The 17,078-nt window shown below is 42.6% G+C and overlaps 1 protein-coding gene across 2 annotated transcripts in view; it reads left to right on the top strand.

The window, feature by feature from the left end:
* NUDT6 (nudix hydrolase 6) overlaps window positions 1–17,078 on the top strand; it is a 127,399-nt gene that overhangs the window by 96,665 nt on the left and 13,656 nt on the right. The gene's annotated exons all lie outside the window — the stretch shown is intronic.

Raw genomic sequence — 17,078 nt, 5'->3', positions numbered from 1 at the left:
TAGCCAACGTTTTGGGGCCGTAGCCCCTTTGTAAAGGCCCCCAAACATTGGCTACATGTGATTGTTTTTGCACAATATAAGCATAATTTTTTCAACATATTCCGGAGTCCCGCTGTCTTTTTGAATACTTGTATCCATACCATTTACGGATGGCACCTGGGTCTACCAGATGTCTGCAGCGAGTGCCGAGCACCTTTACAATTATATATATATATATATATATATATATATATATATATATATATATAGTAGTTTGTAGGCTGACCGCACATATTATCCAAGTCTGGAGTGCCAGTCACATAATAAGTTGCAATTGCCAGAGAGAGAGAATAAAATACTACATTGTTATTTAAATGGGTAGAAATTGTAGCTAAATTTAATTTTCGAAAGTAAATAAATTAGTTTGCTAATCATGTTTTTGTTGAGTGTGTTTAGTTCTTTACAAAACACAGTAAAAATAGTATCGGCTTGTGTGGTTGTTTGTGTGTTGCATACCTTCTAAAATGTTACAGTTGGGGGGCAGATTAAATTAGCCACAGGTGGTGTCATGTGGTTTCATCTCACGGTAAAGTGCCCAGAATTATTCGGTTAGCGACCTGCAATCAACCCATGAGTCGCCCCAAGGCAGCAGGTGTCGCTTATTTCTGCACGCAACTCTGGAAGGTGCAAGCACTTTACTTGTGAGAAGAGACTGCACACCACAACTCACAACTGATTGACTCTGCAGCTTGGTGTTGATTCTGTGGTGTTTTACATTCATTTATATTAGATTTTGTGGTGAAAACAAAGATTTAAGGGTTTTAGACTTTTCTTTCTTCCTTTTTTTTTTTTTTTTTAATATCTGCGTGTTATAACTTTCCTAGATGTGACGAACGAGTTAAAAATATTTAACCTTGTATTGATTCCACTGATTTCATATGGAAAAAAAGTACCAGGGTGCTGCAGCAATAATGTCAAATTATCTATTTTATTTTGATAAAGGAAATTAAAAAAATGTGATATCTGGATAATTAATGAACAACCTATAGCATTTTGCCATCCTAGTTCTTAGCATTAAAGCATGTGTATTGGTTTAATACGTCAGATCATCTTAAAAAACTCTGTTCACACCACATGCTGGACCTGGGTCTTCCCTTTCCCGGTACTTGGAAATTACATCATCTCCAAGCTCCGGTGAGGCTTTTAACAGGTTCCAAGTCACCGTTTACATTGCACTGTTACCCATGTCCAGTTCAGGCCTGACCCTATTAGCTACCCAGAATGGATTTCCCAGGTTATTTTTTAAGAATCCTTTTCCATTGAGCCACTACCTGCGAGTAGAAAAGTTGTATTAGCCTGTTCGCAAAGTAGGAATTAGCCTCTTCGTTAACAGGTTCAGTTAAAATAGATGATATTTTCTTATGTGAATCATGCGTATACAGCCAAGTAGTCAATTTCTGTGCAGAGAATGTTTACTCTTTCCAGCTAGGCAGCATAATACATGTCCAACTATTCCTTGTACCTGAGTAAATGCAAACAGTATGACAACACTACTGTGTAAATCTGGCAACTTTCATACTATTTCTGTTCACCGGTATACAGCAAGCTTGTCACTTTCATTTGGGCATCTATATTGCCCTAAGGGGATCCTGGATAGAGAAGGTCTGCCAATGTAGTAGCTGGGTCATTCCATGTCAGTTCACCCAAGCATGACACCCACCGACTCAGATTTTCATGATACTTTGTACACTTGATACTACCACGTAGCTACGAACCCATGTCAAATTATTCTTCTCTAGGCCTCAAAGTTTTCGAGATATACAGTACCAGTCAAAAGTTTGGGGACACCTTCTCATTCAAAGGTTTTTATTTATTAACATTTTCTCTAGCATCCATAAGGGATATTGGAGAGACTTAGTACGATGGGGTATAGACGGGGTCCAAAGGAGCCGGTGCACTTTAAATTTCTTCAACTGGATGTGCTGGCTCCTCACCTCTATGCCCTTTCCCACAGGCAGTTTTAGAAAAAAGTGCCCTCATTAGGGGATGCACATCTCTGCAGCTCCAGAGAGTTTTCTTCAGTTTATTTTCAATCTTTTATTATTTTCGGTATGCTGTTTGGGCAACAGCATACCTGCACCGTGGGAGTTAGGGGGGGGGGATGCGAGTATGAGAGGATGGGGAGCTGTCACCCAGGGGGCTCAGTTCCAGGGCAGGTGGTCAGCCCACGAAGCCCTCCTTCCGATCAACATTCTGGAACTTTGGGCGATCTACAATGCTCTGCTTCAGGCCTCTCCTCTACTCAGGAATCATGCGATCCAGGTACAGTCGGACAACGCTACAGCAGTGGCATACATCAATCGGCAAGGGGGGACAAAAAGCAGGGCCTGCATGCGAGAGGTGCCAAAGATACTCCTCTGGGCAGAAAGAAATGCAAGGGCAATGTCAGCAATCTTCATTCCGGTAGTAGACAACTGGGAAGCGGACTTCCTGAGTCATCACAATCTCCACCCGGGGGAGTGGGGGCTCCACCATCAGGTGTTTCAACAGATCATCGACCGGTGGGGCTGCCCGCAAATAGACATGATGGCTTCTCTACTCAACAAGAAGCTTCATTGGTATTGCTCCCGAACCAGGAACCCTCAGGCGAGGGCAGTTGATGCACTGACGTTGCCTTGGCCTTACCTGTTTCCTCCGATTCCATTACTCCCAAGGGTGCTAAAGCGAATCAGAAATCAAAGCGTCCAGGCAATTCGGATTGCCCCGGATTGGCCTTGGAGGGCGTGGGACGCGGATCTTCGGGACATGTCCATCGAAGACCCTGGACCTCTACCACTAAGAAGAGATCTTCCTCAACAAGGACCGCTCGTCTACCAGGATTTAAGGTGACTTCATTTGACGGCATGGAGGTTGAGCGGAACATCCTAGCTCACAAGGGACTTTCCAAGAAGGTCATTGCTACCATGGTTCAGAACAGGAAACCTGTGACGTCAAAACACTATCATCATATCTGGAGAAGATATGACTCTTGGTGCGAAGACTGCACGTACCCGCATGCGGAGTTCAACTTGGGACATTTCCTACGCTTCCTACAGGCTGGTGTGGACAAGGGCTTACATCTGGGTTCCATTAAGGTCCAGATTTCAGCTCTCTCCATCTTCTTCCAGAAGAAATTGGCAGGGTTGCCAGAAGTTCAGACCTTTTTGCAAGGGGTACTTCACATACAACCTCCTTTTGTGCCGCCCACAGCACCCTGGGATTTGAATGTTGTGTTGGAGTTTCTATGGTCCTCCTGGTTTGAACCACTGATGACGGTAGAAGACAAGTACCTCACGTGGAAGACGGCAATGTTACTGGCCCTGGATTCTGCTAGACGTGTCTCAGAATTGGGGGCCTTATCGTGTAAAAGTCCCTATGTGGTCTTTTACGAGGACAGAGCGGAGCTCAGGACTAGGCACCAGTTCCTGCTAAAGGTCGTCTCTGCGTTCCACTTGAATCAACCTATTGTGGTTCCGTCAGGTTCTGGCACTTCTGCTCCTCCAGAGGCATTGGATGCGGTGCAAGCCTTGAAGATCTATGACAAGAGAACGGCTCTGATCAGAAAGACGGATTCTTTGTTTGTGCTATATGATGCACAGAAAAAGGGCTGCCCTGCTTCAAAGCAGTCTATTGCTCGTTGGCTTAGGCTTACTATCCAACAGGCCTATGTGTCGGTGGCCTTACCTGTTCCACAGTCTCTGAAGGCCCACTCTACAAGATCGGTGCAGTCTTCCTGGGCGGCTGCCAGTGGAGTCTCGGCCTTGCAACTATGCCGAGCTGCTACCTGGTCAGGGAAGAACACCTTTGTGAAGTTCAACAGGTTTGTTACCCTGGCCAAAGAGGATACCCAGTTTGGGCAGGCAGTGCTGCAGAAATCTCTGCACGTTCTAGAAGCTTTGGGACGTCCCCATCGTACAAAGTCTCTCCAATATCCCTTATGGATGCTAGAGAAAATAGGATTTTAATTACCTACCGGTAAATCCTTTTCTCGTAGTCCATAAGGGATATTGGTCGCCCGCCTCAGTGCGTTGACTTTTCTGCAGGTTGTCTTTTCTATGGTTACCTGTTCAGTGGTTGCTGTTTGGTTACCAGCCGTAGCTGGTTGTTTTATGTTAGTGGTGTGCTGGTGCATAAATCTCACCACTCATTGTTATGTTCCTTCTCTCATGTATGTCCTTTCTCCTTCGGGCACTGTGTTACCTATAACTGCTTGTGGGAGGGGGCATAGAGGGGAGGAGCCAGAACACCCAGTTGAAGAAATTTAAAGTGCACCAACTCCTTTGGACCCTGTCTATACACGATCGTACGAAGTCTCCCCAATATCCCTTATGGACTACGAGAAAAGGATTTACCGGTAGGTAATTAAAATCCTATTAATTTCTACATTGGCGATTAATACTGAAGACATCAAAACTATGATAGAACATATATGGAATTATGTTGTAGTGGTTGCTGAGTTGAGTGGTTCGTGCCATAATATGGATTACAACAGTAGTCAGATAGGGGTGTCCACTGTGTACTAACCCTACCTCTGCACAACACAACTGATGGTCTCAAACACATTACGAAGGCAAGTAATTCCCCAGATTGACTCTTGAAAAGGCACACCTGTTAATTTAAAACCATTCCAGGAGACTACCTCATGAAGCTGATTGAGATAATGTCAAGAGTGTGCAAAGCTGTCATAAAAGCAAAAGGGGGCTACTGTGAGGAATCTAAAATATAAAACATATTTTGATTTGTTTAACACTTTTTTGTTTACAACATAATTCCATGTGTTCTTTCATCGTTTTGATGTCTTCAGTATTAATCTACAATGTAGAAAATAAATAAAAACCATTGAATGAGAAGGTGTGTCCAAACTTTTGACTGGTACTGTAGGGGGTCAAAGTTTTGAACAATTGCTGGGAAATACCACTACTAATGCTGTTTTTTCTGAGGTGTATCTGGAAAAAATTCACATCTCAGTGCCTAATCCACGTATTACTTTGAAATTTTGACCCTTTGTCAATCAAAATATGGAGATTTCAGTAAAAATGTTTTCTCAATCTTGCCTGGCTCCGAGAGTTCATTATACATTCCTTTACTTCATACTTAATAATTTATTTTGTGACAAAAAAAAAAGTGGGTTCAATTAGCTTTATCAACCTAAGGCAGATGAGTTATGTCCCTTTTTTTGTTTAAATTGAACCTTAAAGTATACTTTAAAATGATATTAAAGAAAAATAATGGGATTTTGATTATTTTAATGTTTAATTATTATTCTTTCGTTAAAAACAAAATTTAACAGTAGGTATAAATTTGCCCGCCAGGGGAGTATTTTCATTTATATATTTTTATGTATATGTGCAGATTTCTAATTACATGTAGGGGAGTATTCACTTAGCTGTGATAACCCGTTTTTTGCTTTAAAAACTGTGATTTTACAGCAAATCGTAAAAAGACCCCTATTCAATTAGCTGCAATAATTTATTGTCGATAATCTTTACTGTGAATTCCACTTCACCTACTCTGAGCAGGTGCAAAGTTGGGGAAAATCTATATTTTAAGGTAAAAATGTCAGGATTTGGTTCAGGACCCCATGGGACACCCCTCCCTCCCCTAATGACTAAGTAGGCAGTTTAACGTTTTTTTAATTATTTTTAGCTTGCTAATAATGACATGTAATTTTTGGGGTGAAAAAGTGCAAAGTGATAGAATTCGGGTTTCAAGTTATGGAATGGGTATATTGGGGTGCTTTATGAGTGGGACAAATGTTTTTAGGCTTGCAAATGGCCCAAATATATACTTATACCTATTTTTATGTACCCCGAATTTAATAAGAGCACTTATTTTGCTGAAAAAAATAGTTTTTTTATTTTATGTTTTTTTAAATGCATATAAAAGCCATTTGACTCTTTTTAAGTACCCCAAATCTATTTAATATGACCTCTAATAGACTTCTATACTGTTATCCTATGTTATTTTGCCATTTTTATGGGGTGCAGGCTTATGTCCCCATTTTCACCTACACTTTTCACAGCAAGAATTTTCACGTAAATCCTGTTTTTGCGGGGTGGGGGGGGTTTCAAGTCGCACCTATTCAATTCCAGAATCGCGAAAACCGGATTCTTACCGTGAAAAGTGTAGGTAAAATTGGAAAATCAGCCTGTACCCCAAAAAATTACAAACTTACACAGGATAACAGTACAAAGGGGTATTAGAGGTCATATTAAATAGATTTGGGGTACTTACATTAAGTCAAATGGCTTTTATATGCATTTAAAAAAAATTATAAATGCTTTTCTCTGACGTCCTAGTGGATGCTGGGAACTCCGTAAGGACCATGGGGAATAGCGGCTCCGCAGAAGACTGGGCACAAAAAGTAAAAGCTTTAGACTAGCTGGTGTGCACTGGCTCCTCCCCCTATGACCCTCCTCCAAGCCTCAGTTAGATTTTTGTGCCCGAACGAGAAGGGTGCAAGCTAGGTGGCTCTCCTGAGCTGCTTAGAAGTAAAAGTTTAAATAGGTTTTTTATTTTCAGTGAGTCCTGCTGGCAACAGGCTCACTGCATCGTGGGACTAAGGGGAGAAGAAGCGAACTCACCTGACTGCAGAGTGGATTGGGCTTCTTGGCTACTGGACATTAGCTCCAGAGGGACGATCACAGGTTCAGCCTGGATGGGTCCCGGAGCCGCGCCGCCGGCCCCCTTACAGAGCCAGAAGAGCGAAGAGGTCCGGAGAAAGCGGCGGCAGAAGACGTTCCTGTCTTCAAATAAGGTAGCGCACAGCACTGCAGCTGTGCGCCATTGCTCTCAGCACACTTCACACTCCGGTCACTGAGGGTGCAGGGCGCTGGGGGGGAGCGCCCTGAGACGCAATAAAAACGATATAAAAACCTTATATGGCTAAAAAAAAATGCATCACATATAGCTCCTGGGCTATATGGATGCATTTATCCCCTGCCAGTTTCCTGAAAAAAGCGGGAGAAAAGGCCGCCGTGAAGGGGGCGGAGCCTTTCTCCTCAGCACACAAGCGCCATTTTCTTTCACAGCTCCGCTGGAAGGACGGCTCCCTGACTCTCCCCTGCAGTCCTGCACTACAGAAACAGGGTGAAACAGAGAGGGGGGCACTATTGGCAGCTAATATATAAATACAGCAGCTATAACAGGGAGTAACACTTATATAAGGTTATCCCTGTATATATATAGCGCTCTGGTGTGTGCTGGCAAACTCTCCCTCTGTCTCCCCAAAGGGCTAGTGGGGTCCTGTCCTCTATCAGAGCATTCCCTGTGTGTGTGCTGGGTGTCGGTACGATTGTGTCGACATGTATGAGGAGGAAAATGATGTGGAAGCAGAGCAATTGCCTGTGTTAGTGATGTCACCCCCTAGGGAGTCGACACCTGACTGGATGGTAGTAATTAAAGAATTACGTGACAATGTCAGCACTTTGCAAAAAACTGTTGACGACATGAGACAGCCGACAAATCAATTAGTGCCTGTTCAGGCGTCTCAGACACCGTCAGGGGCGCTAAAACGCCCGTTACCTCAGATGGTCGACACAGACCCTGACACGGATACTGAATCCAGTGTCGACGGTGACGAGACAAACGTAATGTCCAGTAGGGCCACACGTTACATGATCACGGCAATGAAGGAGGCATTGAACATTTCTGACACTACAAGTACCACAAAAAAGGGTATTATGTGGGGTGTGAAAAAACTACCAGTGGTTTTTCCTGAGTCAGATGAATTAAATGAGGTGTGTGATAAAGCGTGGGTTTCCCCCGATAAAAAACTGCTGATTTCTAATAAATTATTGGTACTATACCCTTTCCCGCCAGAGGTTAGGGCACGTTGGGAAACACCCCCTAGGGTAGATAAGGCGCTCACACGCTTATCAAAACAAGTGGCGTTACCGTCTCCTGATACGGCCGCTCTCAAGGAACCAGCTGATAGAAGGCTGGAAAATATCTTAAAAGGTATATACACACATACCGGTGTTATACTGCGACCAGCGATCGCCTCAGCCTGGTTGTGCAGCGCTGGAGTGGCTTGGTCGGATTCCCTGACTGAAAATATTGATACCCTGGATAGGGACAGTATATTATTAACTATAGAGCATTTAAAGGATGCATTACTGTATATGCGAGATGCACAGAGGGATATTTGCACCCTGGCATCTAGAGTAAGTGCGATGTCCATTTCTGCCAGAAGAACGTTATGGACGCGACAGTGGTCAGGTGATGCGGATTCCAAACGACATATGGAAGTATTGCCGTATAAAGGGGAGGAGTTATTTGGGGTCGGTCTATCGGACCTGGTGGCCACAGCAACGGCTGGAAAATCCACCTTTTTACCCCAGGTCACCTCTCAGCAGAAAAAGACACCGTCTTTTCAAACCCAGTCCTTTCGTCCCTATAAGGGCAAGAGGGAAAAAGGCCACCCGTTCCTGCCCCGGGGCAGAGGAAGGGGAAAAAGACAGCACCATGCAGCCTCTTCCCAGGAGCAGAAGCCCTCCCCCGCTTCTGCCAAGTCCTCAGTATGACGCTGGGGCTCTGCAAGCAGACTCGGGCACGGTGGGGGGCCGTCTCAAGAATTTCAGCGCGCAGTGGGCTCACTCGCAAGTGGTCCCCTGGATCCTGCAGGTAGTATCACAGGGGTACAAATTGGAATTCGAGACGTCTCCCCCTCGCCGGTTCCTGAAGTCTGCTCTACCAACGTCTCCCTCCGACAGGGAGGCAGTATTGGAAGCTATTCACAAGCTGTATTCCCAGCAGGTGATAATCAAGGTACCCCTCCTACAACAGGGAAAGGGGTATTATTCCACGCTGTTTGTGGTACCGAAGCCGGACGGCTCGGTGAGACCAATTTTAAATCTAAAATCTTTGAACACTTACATAAAAAGGTTCAAATTCAAGATGGAGTCACTCAGAGCAGTGATAGCGAACCTGGAAGAAGGGGACTATATGGTATCTCTAGACATCAAGGATGCTTATCTCCATGTCCCAATCTACCCTTCTCACCAAGGGTACCTCAGGTTTGTGATACAAAACTGTCATTATCAGTTTCAGACGCTGCCGTTTGGATTGTCCACGGCACCACGGGTCTTTACCAAGGTAATGGCCGAAATGATGATTCTTCTTCGAAGAAAAGGCGTATTAATTATCCCTTACTTGGACGATCTCCTGATAAGGGCAAGGTCCAGGGAACAGTTAGAGGTCGGAGTAGCACTATCTCAGGTAGTGCTACGTCAGCACGGGTGGATTCTAAATATCCCAAAATCACAGCTGATTCCGACAACACGTCTACTGTTCCTAGGGATGATTCTGGACACAGTCCAGAAAAAGGTGTTTCTCCCGGAGGAGAAGGCCAGGGAGTTATCCGAGCTAGTCAGGAACCTCCTAAAACCAGGACAAGTGTCAGTGCATCAGTGCACGAGAGTCCTGGGAAAAATGGTGGCTTCTTACGAAGCGATTCCATTCGGAAGATTCCATGCAAGAACTTTTCAGTGGGATCTGCTGGACAAATGGTCCGGATCGCATCTTCAGATGCATCAGCGGATAACCCTATCTCCAAGGACAAGGGTATCTCTCCTGTGGTGGTTACAGAAGGCTCATCTTCTAGAGGGCCGCAGATTCGGCATTCAGGATTGGATGCTGGTAACCACGGATGCCAGCCTGAGAGGCTGGGGAGCAGTCACACAGGGAAGAAATTTCCAGGGCTTGTGGTCAAGCATGGAAACGTCTCTTCACATAAATATCCTAGAGCTAAGGGCCATTTACAATGCCCTAAGTCAAGCAAGGCCTCTGCTTCAGGGTCAACCGGTATTGATCCAGTCGGACAACATCACGGCTGTCGCCCACGTAAGCAGACAGGGCGGCACAAGAAGCAGGAGGGCAACGGCAGAAGCTGCAAGGATTCTCCGCTGGGCGGAAAATCATGTGATAGCACTGTCAGCAGTGTTCATTCCGGGAGTGGACAACTGGGAAGCAGACTTCCTCAGCAGACACGACCTCCACCCGGGGGAGTGGGGACTTCATCCAGAAGTCTTCCAAGTGATTGTAAACCGTTGGGAAAAACCAAAGGTGGACATGATGGCGTCCCGTCTCAACAAGACATAAGAAGGAGAGGAGTAAGAACGATACTCGTGGCTCCGGATTGGCCAAGAAGAACTTGGTACCCGGAGCTGCAAGAGATGCTCACGGAGGACCCGTGGCCTCTACCTCTAAGGAAGGACCTGCTCCAGCAGGGACCTTGTCTGTTCCAAGACTTACCGCGGCTGCGTTTGACGGCATGGCGGTTGAACGCCGGATCCTGAAGGAAAAAGGCATTCCAGATGAAGTCATCCCTACCCTGATCAAGGCCAGGAAGGATGTAACTGCAAAACATTATCATCGCATTTGGCGAAAATATGTTGCGTGGTGTGAGGCCAAGAAGGCCCCTACGGAGGAATTTCAACTGGGTCGTTTCCTACATTTCCTGCAAGCAGGATTGTCTATGGGCTTAAAATTAGGATCCATTAAGGTTCAAATTTCGGCCCTGTCGATCTTCTTCCAGAAAGAACTGGCTTCAGTGCCTGAAGTTCAGACGTTTGTCAAAGGGGTACTGCATATACAGCCTCCTTTTGTGCCTCCAGTGGCACCTTGGGATCTCAATGTAGTTTTAGGGTTCCTAAAATCACATTGGTTTGAACCACTTGCCACAGTGGACTTGAAATATCTCACATGGAAAGTGGTAATGCTGTTGGCCCTGGCTTCAGCCAGGCGCGTATCAGAATTGGCGGTTTTATCCCATAAAAGCCCTTACCTGATATTTCATTCGGATAGGGCGGAATTGAGGACTCGTCCTCAATTTCTCCCTAAGGTGGTTTCAGCGTTTCACATGAATCAACCTATTGTGGTACCTGTGGCTACTAGGGACTTGGAGGACTCCAAGTTGCTGGACGTAGTCAGGGCCCTGAAAATATATGTTTCCAGGACGGCTGGAGTCAGAAAATCTGACTCGCTGTTTATACTGTATGCACCCAACAAGCTGGGTGCTCCTGCTTCTAAGCAGACGATTGCTCGTTGGATTTGTAGTACAATTCAACTTGCACATTCTGTGGCAGGCCTGCCACAGCCAAAATCTGTAAAAGCCCATTCCACAAGGAAGGTGGGCTCATCTTGGGCGGCTGCCCGAGGGGTCTCGGCTTTACAACTTTGCCGAGCAGCTACTTGGTCAGGGGCAAACACGTTTGCTAAATTCTTCAAATTTGATACCCTGGCTGAGGAGGACCTGGAGTTCTCTCATTCGGTGCTTCAGAGTCATCCGCACTCTCCCGCCCGTTTGGGAGCTTTGGTATAATCCCCATGGTCCTTACGGAGTTCCCAGCATCCACTAGGACGTCAGAGAAAATAAGAATTTACTTACCGATAATTCTATTTCTCATAGTCCGTAGTGGATGCTGGGCGCCCATCCCAAGTGCGGATTGTCTGCAATACTTGTATATAGTTATTGTTACAAAAAAATTGGGTTGTTTATTGTTGGAAGCCATCTTTTCAGAGGCTCCTACGGTTATCATACTGTTAACTGGGTTCAGATCACGAGTTGTACGGTGTGATTGGTGTGGCTGGTATGAGTCTTACCCGGGATTCAAGATCCTTCCTTATTATGTATGCTCGTCCGGGCACAGTATCTTAACTGAGGCTTGGAGGAGGGTCATAGGGGGAGGAGCCAGTGCACACCAGCTAGTCTAAAGCTTTTACTTTTTGTGCCCAGTCTCCTGCGGAGCCGCTATTCCCCATGGTCCTTACGGAGTTCCCAGCATCCACTACGGACTATGAGAAATAGAATTATCGGTAAGTAAATTCTTATTTTTTCCCCCAGAAAAATAAGCGCTCCCATTAAATTCGGGGTCCATAAAAATGGGTATTAGTTTAAATTTGGGTCATTTTAGGACACTTAAAAAGTGGAAAAAGACTCCCACCTGCAAGACTAAAAGCATTTGTCCCACTCATAAAGTACCCCAATATACCTTGTCCCATACCTTGAACCCCTAATTCCGTCACTTTGCACTTTTTCACCCCAAAAATTACGTGATCATTGGCCAACTAAAAATAATAAAAAATGTCAAACTGTCTATTAGTCATTAGGGGAGGGAGGGGTGTCCTATGGGGGTTCTGAACCAAATCCTGAAATTTTTACCTTAAAATAGAGATTTTCCTCAACTTTGCACCTGCTCCGAGTAGATGAAGTGAAATTCACGGTTTGACGTAAAATCGCAGTTTTTCATGCAAACAACGGGTTATCGACGCTAACTGAATACTCCCACACGTGTAATTAGAAATCTGCACATATACATAGATATATACAAATGAAAATACTCCCCTGGCGGGCAAAATTATACCTAATGGTAATTTTCGTTTTTAACGAGAGAATTATAATACAACATTAAAATACTCATACAGGCAATCAAAATCCCATTATTTTTCTTTCATAGCCTTTTAAGTATGAAGTAAAGGAATGTATAAAGAACTCTCGGAGTCGGACAAGATTGATAAAACATTTTTACTGAAGTCTCCACATTTTGATTGACAAAGGGTCAAAATTTCACATGTGAATTTTTTTCCAGATACACCTCAGAAAAAAACGGAGCATCAGGAGTGGCATTTCCCAGCAATTTTTCTTAACTTTGACCCCCTATATCTCGAAAACTGTGATGTCTAGAGCAGAATAATTTGACATGGGTTAGCAGCTGCGTGGTAGTATCAAGTGTACAAAGTATCATGAAACTTTGAGTCGGTGGGTCTCATGCCTGGGTGAACCCACCGACTCAGGAAAAGGTCCTAACAGAACTTTCAAAACTGAAAGTGGATAAATCAGTGGGGCCAGATAGAAGAAGGTCCTATCAGAACTTTCAAAACTTTAAGTGGATAAATGAATGGGGCTAGATGGTATACATCCAAGGATACTAAAAGAGCTAAAAGATGTGCTGGTGGCACCATTAACAGAATTATTTAACCAGTCACTAGATACAGGTGCCATTCCAGTGTACTGCAAAAGAATGAATGTAGTTCCACTGCACAAAAGTGGAAGCAAGAAAAAGCAAGTAACTACAGACCAGTAAGCCTTACATCAGTAATGACATTGGACAGAAAAAGATTGTCTCTTCGTTGGCGCACTTAGAAGAAGAACGTATTTAATTAAAATATAACTTTTATTATTTTTAGATAAAAATGCATTGCAAATGAGAAACATATGTGAGAAACTTAAATAATTTATTCACTTATAGTGCACAATTTATGTGCTGACAAATAAATTAAAAACTGATTTACTGTGCTCTGACACTTATTTTTGCTCAATTAATTTATATTCATTATTGTTCTTATCAATATTGTTAATAATTGTTATGTGTTTCATATGGAATGACCAGCATATATTCCGTAAGTAAGCAGCAAAGGTGAAATTAGGGACAAGGACCAATGACTATAATATATCACAGACAGTAAGTGGTAGTGCTATGACACATTCAACACTTTGCGTATATATTAAATATCATATGAGTGCTCGTGATTCTAGGGATAATTTTCAGACTGTTTTACAACCAAACTATGGAGAAACTTGCTCCTCCTTATATAATTAAATTACCACAGACACCCATATAATTGACAATTATTTCAAGGAACTCTGCTGACAAGTGACCCTAATATGCGTGCTGTTAATTATTCTTTCATATGCATCAAGATCAAGTCTATTTTACGGGTCTGGAAATAACACACACCAGCATGACTCTGTTGACAATGACCTTTGAATAATAAATTGATTCAGCCTTTATACACAGTTTAGGGTTTAGTCGATTATACAGATTTGTCCTTTACAGATAATTTGATATCGAGTGATGTAGTATATCTGTTATGTCTTATCAAAAAGTTGGCTGTATATAATATTAAAGACAGTCTCCCCAAGTAGATCTATCCACAATATTGTTAACTTAATACTAAGTATTAAATCTGGTCATCTGTTATGCAGAATAAGTAACCTGTGTCACTGGGCCCTCATCAATTTATGGGGCTACAGTACACAAGTCCGCTGGATGCTAAATAGACCCGCATACCATTGCACACTTTGATTCTTATCCCTTAAAGATTATATTTTATTTGTTATATAAGTGTTGCATGCATCCACCTTTATATCAATTGTAGCGTGTCTGAGACACCTGTTCTCCCAAATGTGCCGACTGTATGTTGCTTACTGCTATCTTATTGCTTTATAGTCTGTTGCCGCCTAGGGCTGCGTGTTAATTACACTTGTCAGTATTATTGGTTATTAATAAGTGGATTGATCCCTAGTACGTCTCGCAGTTCTAATATTATTACGAGACAGTTTTCAGCATTTGCAGTACTTGTATTCATACAACACAGGCACTGGTATTGAACAATGGTATTTATATGGAAATCTGCACCAACAGCTCAGCAGAAATAATATTTGTGTCAATTATAAATTGCTAATGGACATCAGGTGCGTCCACCTTTTATGTCGAATGTTCCATCACTATTGATACAATAGGTTTACTTCTATTGAGCCTGTCTATTGCTGCTTACTACTATCTGCTTTAATTTCATGCCACCCAGGCTCCGTGCTCATTATGCTTGTCTTTTGCCGATCACTGTTCATATACTGTATAGGTCATTCCTTAACACATTTAACATTTATAATATTTCTACATGACTGTGATCCAACAATTTCAATGCTTGTATAACATATTGTACAATTCTAATATTCGAGCATGTTAGGCACAGTAATCAGTGTGAGCGGGCTCAACTAGCGGCGCTCCGAAACGCCGACGTGCACGTTTCGCAGATGCTTTATCGATGCAAACCCGATTGCCTATTCCGGAGGGGTTTTAACAGGGCAACCATCCTATCGTGATCTGACTTCCTGTCAGATGATTAGTTTTACCGTTATATGGGCTCAATGAACCGCACAGTTTGTGCGATCCCGTCCCAATGGAACGCATAGTTAACTCCAATAAGTCACATGATAATCCTATCCAATTACAAACTGGTACCTGAACGATACCTTTATCAGTATATGAAAGCAATCATTATTGTTACTAAATTATGTTGCTTATATAGCTGGATTAATATTTTAATAGAGTTAAAATGATCTGAGAAGAGTTGTTTTCTTATTGTTCCTGATGTACACATTCATGTTCTTGGATCGGTGTTTATAATACAACATCTTAACAGGATTATATGCATCTGGGGAAAGTTACTAAATTAATACCCCGACTATATTAAGATACTATCGCTGTGGAAGATATTAAATAAAAGATAAATAAAGGCGGGATGTGCACAATCCCAGTGATTAGTTTATAATCCCAATTAGGGGTACCCCCGTATTTATAAAAGTGAGTGATTAGAAATTATATGTGTTAGAATATGTATTGGGTGGGCTCATAATTAGCCAAGATAAATTATATGTCGAGTGTGCATTGAAAATAGTTTTATAAAAACGTGTTGAACACTGTGCAAATAACTTCCAATAAAAAGTGATGAAAACGTGATAAAAAACCTTACCTACCTAGCAGCGCTATACATGTGCTCAAAAATATTGTAATTTCATATCAATTACCCCTATAAAAGTAATTGTAAAATATGTGTCTGAAGACGAGTAGTGAAACCCGTTATGATGTTGTCCACCATCATTTGTGTGTTCATGTCATGATCTTGACTCTTATTCTCATAAAAGAATTTACCATGTGACATTTGTATCATGATTTGTCTAAAAATTTAATAGTAATTATATTAATAATCAAAAATATTCCCATTTATTGGGGTCCCATCGAAAGGAAGTTGTCCTGATAAAATTACATCAGTAGTAGGGAAAATAATGGAAAAACTATTAAAATAAAGAGTTGTGGAATATCTGAAATCAAACAACTTACAGGATCCAAATCAGCATGTATTTACTGGCAGGAGATCATGCCAAACAAATCTTACTGACTTTTTTGACTCCGTGACGAAAATAATAGATCAAGAAGGGGGAAGGGGCTGTAGATATAGCATATCTAGACTTTAGTAAGGCATTTGACACTGTCCCATATCGCGGACTGTTAAATAAACTTGAAAGCGTGGGGTTGGATTATAAAACCATTAAATGGATAAGAACCTGGTTGCAGGATAGGAAACAGACAGTTGTAGTAAATGAAGTGCAATCTGTGAAGGGAAATGTTACTAGTGGAGTACCCCAGGGATCTGTACTTGGACCAGTTCTCTGTAATATCTTTGTTGGTGACATTGCAAATGGTATTGAAGGGACAGTATGCCTTTTTGCAGATGATACAAAGATATGCAATAGGGTATACACGCAGGTAGGGGTAAAACAAATGTTTGACCTAGGCAGGCTGGAGAAATGGTCAAGAACATGGCAACTACAGTTTAATGCTAAAAAATGCTAAATCATGCAATTGGGTCTCAAAAACCCAAAGGCTAAATATAGTATCAAGAGTACTATAAATAGAAACTACTGAGGAGGAAAGGGATTTAGGAGTCACTATTTCAAGTGACTTAAAGGCAGGAAAGCAATGCAAAAAAGCAATGAGAAAGGCAAATCAGATGTGTTGTTGCATAGGGAGAGGAACAGTAGCAGGAAAAAATAAGTAATAATGCCACTGTATAGGTCATTGGTGTGGCCTCATCTGGAATACTGTGTCCAGTTCTGGAGACCATATCTTCAGAAGGATATATATACATTAGAGAGTGTACAAAGAAGGGCAACTAAAATAGTGCATGGCCTACATCACAAAACTTACCCAGGAAAGGCTAAAATATCTTAACATGTATAGTTTGGAGCAGAGAAGGGAAAGAAGGGAAATGGTAGAAACTTTTAAATACACCAAGGGTCTTAACAAAGTACAGGAGGGAAACATTCTTCAAAGGAAGAGAAGTATTAAAACTCGAGGACATACACTGAGACTGGAGGGAGACAGGTTCAGGGGAAATGTAAGTAAAAATTACTTCACCTAAAGGGTAGTGAATAAGCGGAATAGCCTCCCATCAAAGGTGGTGGAGGCTAAGACTGTAGAGCAATTTAAACATGC

Source organism: Pseudophryne corroboree, chromosome 1 (assembly GCF_028390025.1).
Source record: "Pseudophryne corroboree isolate aPseCor3 chromosome 1, aPseCor3.hap2, whole genome shotgun sequence".
Classification (NCBI taxonomy): Eukaryota; Metazoa; Chordata; class Amphibia; order Anura; family Myobatrachidae; genus Pseudophryne; species Pseudophryne corroboree.
Note: the sequence above shows the minus strand (reverse complement) of the source record. Positions and strands in the feature narration are given on the sequence as shown.